Below are 3452 nucleotides of genomic sequence, written 5' to 3'. Positions count from 1 at the left end.
GAAATGAAATATTTTTCCTCAGTTTCAAATGTCTGAGAATAAACTCGTTATATTTCAATGTGAGAGTAATATTGGTTATTCAAATATCAGTGAATAATAAATTACTAACATTAGATATATCTGAAATAGTACATTTGATTAAAATGTAGTTGGTAACAAGTATATTCTTTAACATTAAAAAGCTATATGAATATTTATATGAAAATTTGCTCCATGCTTTGCCTATCAGTCAGAAAAAAGCATTCTGTTCTGTCTCGTGAGATTTCCCTGTGGTTCAACAATTACCTAAATCTTACAAAAGCCTATTTAATTCATTAGATGAAAATGACTGAGGAAAAATTCAAGCATTATCTCATCAATGTAATTCTTCCAGGTTTTATATACACACACCAATTAAAATTATTTCTTGGAGCCGAGGCCGGCGGCGGTGCGGAAGCCATGGCGGCATCGGAGGCGGAGGCGGAGGCGGCGGCGGCGGCGGCGGGGCGGAGGCGGCGGCGGCGGCGGCGGCGGTGTCCGCGGCTCTGGCTGCAGCTGCCACGACTGTCACGGCGGCCGCGAGGGGAGCTGCCGCCGCCGCCTCGGAGCCATGGGGACCTCCAGGACCCCGGCTGAGAGGTAGCCGCCCGCGACCCACGGCGTCAAGGCAGCAGCCCGCGGCCCCGGCGCCGCCGGCCCGGGAGCTGATCCAGCCGTCAGTAAGCGAGTTGTCCCGGGCGTGCGGATCAATATCCTGTGCACCGTGCGCGGCTGCGGCAAGATCCTGCCCAACAGCCCCGCGCTCAACATGCACCTGGTCAAGAGCCACCACCTGCAGGATGGCATAGTAAATCCAACAATAAGAAAAGATTTGAAAACTATACCAAAATTCTACTGTTGTCCAATTGAAGGATGTCCTAGAGGCCCTGAAAGACCATTTTCTCAGTTTTCTCTTGTAAAACAGCACTTCATGAAGATGCATGCGGAGAAGACACATAAATGCAGCAAGTGCAGCAATTGCTATGGCACCGAGTGGGTCTTGAAAAGACACGTGGAGGACTGTGGCAAGACCTTCCAGTGCACGTTTGGCTGTCCCTATGCCAGCAGAACAGCATTGCAGTCTCAAATCTACCGAACTGGCCACGAGATCCCTGCAGAACACAGGGATCCACCTAGTTAAAAAAAAGGAAAATGGAAAACTACTTGCAAACCCAGAAATTGTCCAAGAAAACTAGTGAATCCTTGAGCAACCAACCAGTGCCTCAGCCAGACACTCAAGAACTAAAAACTTCAGAGATAAAACTAGTAACCTCTATTGAAGACTCTTGCAGCTCTAGTGCCAGGAAGCAGAGTGTCATGACACCTCCTAGATACCCTCAGAAGTTGCTTTTACCAAAGCCCAGAGTGGCCCTGGTCAAACTTCGGTCATGCAGTTTTCTCCCATGCCTGTCTTTGTGTCTACAGCCGACTCTTTGGTCCAGCCAGTGGTATTAGGTGTGGATCAGGGCTCCTCCACAGGTGCTGTACACTTAGTGCCCTTGTCAGTAGGAACCCTGATCCTTGGCCTGGATTCAGATGCTTGCTCTCTGAAGGAGAGCCTACCTCTTTCAAAAATTATCAATCCTGTTATCGAGCCAATTAGTACAGGTGTTCAAGTGAACTTAGGTAAAAGTCCATCTAGTCCTTTGCAAGAACTAGGAAACACACGTCAAAAGAACAGCATTTCTTCAATCAACATACAGACTGAACTGACCTATGCCTCACCAGACTTGATACCTTCTGCTCAGTTGCTTGGCCTGGACTCCTCTGTGTTGTCCTGTTCCCAGACTGATCTGTCCTTTGATTCTCAAGTGTCTCTCCCCATTAGTGTTCACACCCAGACGTTTCTGCCCAGCTCTAAGGTAACTTCGTCCATAGCTGCTCAGACTGATGGGTTTATAGACACCTGTTTCCAGCCAGGTGGGATCTCCAGAGAAACCCAAACCAGTGGGATGCAAGGCCCCACAGATGCCCAAGTACCAATGGACCAAGCTGGAATGTGCAGAGACATTTTTGAGACTGTGCACTCATCATGTGATGTTCAAACAGACAATATCATAAGTAGCAGCCCAGCAGCAGAGACAGTGACTCATGGTTTGTTACCTCAGAATGACCCTAAGACTTTAAATCAAGATATTGAGAAATCTGCACCAATTTTAAACTTCAGTGCACAGAACATGACAGATAGCCAGACCCAAACCATAGATTTACTCAGTGACTTAGAAAACATCTTGTCAAGTAACCTTCCTGGTCAGACACTGCATAACCGTAGTCTTTTGTCTGACACGAATCCTGGCCTGACACCCAGCTCCCATCTGGTCCAGCCCAAAATCCCGGGATAGATTTTGATATTGAAGAGTTCTTTTCAGCCTCAAATATGGAGACTCAGACTGAAGAGAGTGAACTTAGCAGCATGAACACTGAGCCAGTCTTGGACTGACTGGACATAGAGACCCAGACTGACTTCTTACTCGCAGACCCCTCTGCTCAGACCTATGGGTGCAGAGGAAGTTTGAACTTCTTTGGCCTGGAGATGTTTGACACACAGACACAAACAGACTTAAACTTCTTCTTAGTAGCCCTCCTCTGCCCCTAGGCAGTATTCTGAAACACTCCATGAGCATTTGTCTGACATAGAGATGCAAACCGAAGGAACCTCCACCATTAGACACACACCTGCTTTAGAGAGCGAGGTTCGGTTGAACAGTGCAGAGACACGGACCATGCATTCTGGCTTTGAAGCCCTGGGAAGCTTGTTTTTCACCAGCAATGAAACTCAGACAGCGATGGATGACTTTCTTTTGGCTGATTTGGCCTGGAACACGATGGAGTCTCAGTTCAGCTCTGTAGAAACTCAGATGTGCCGAGCTGCACACAGTCTCCAACTTCTGAAGGTGGGGTCCATGCTGCAACAGTATCTGCTGCTCTCTTATGGATTTAGAACACAGAGCAGGGACAACAGTGCTGGCTATGGAATGTATTAGGTGATGTGGCTGTTTATTCTCTGTGGGTCTTTGCCTTTTGTACTTGTAAACATGAAATCTGTGTATAAATGTGAGTGTATATAAAGTGTAAGTTGACCTAAAAACAAATGTGTGGCCTACATTTGCTCCTTCACAACTAGTCTTTCCATCGTTTTTTTAAAAAAAATTTCACACCTATAAAACCCATACAGCCATTTAGCTGAAGCCAGGCTTTCCAGGTATGAGGGTGCAAACTTAAACCTTCAAAATGTTTTAGTGAAGTGTAACACACTTAAACTGCACCTAAAACACTTCAGCCAATGATGCCTCTGTGGTTGGAGACTCCTGCTCAGCAGCTGCATCTGCTTTGCTGTCTCCCACTGAGGGAAACTACAGCTCACTTTAGCTTTTGCTAGTTATCATGTGGTCACTGTCATCCCTGCTCTCACGGGCTGTTACTGCTGCCAGCAT

The 3452-nt window shown here is 46.9% G+C and overlaps 1 pseudogene; it reads left to right on the top strand.

Moving 5' to 3' along the window:
- The first annotated feature begins 590 nt into the window (after nucleotides 1-590).
- LOC109676908 (ATM interactor pseudogene) lies at nucleotides 591-2910 on the top strand (annotated as a pseudogene).
- The last annotated feature ends 542 nt before the right edge of the window (nucleotides 2911-3452 follow it).

The sequence above is a fragment of the Castor canadensis genome, chromosome 3 (genome assembly GCF_047511655.1).
Source record: "Castor canadensis chromosome 3, mCasCan1.hap1v2, whole genome shotgun sequence".
Classification (NCBI taxonomy): Eukaryota; Metazoa; Chordata; class Mammalia; order Rodentia; family Castoridae; genus Castor; species Castor canadensis.
Note: the sequence above shows the minus strand (reverse complement) of the source record. Positions and strands in the feature narration are given on the sequence as shown.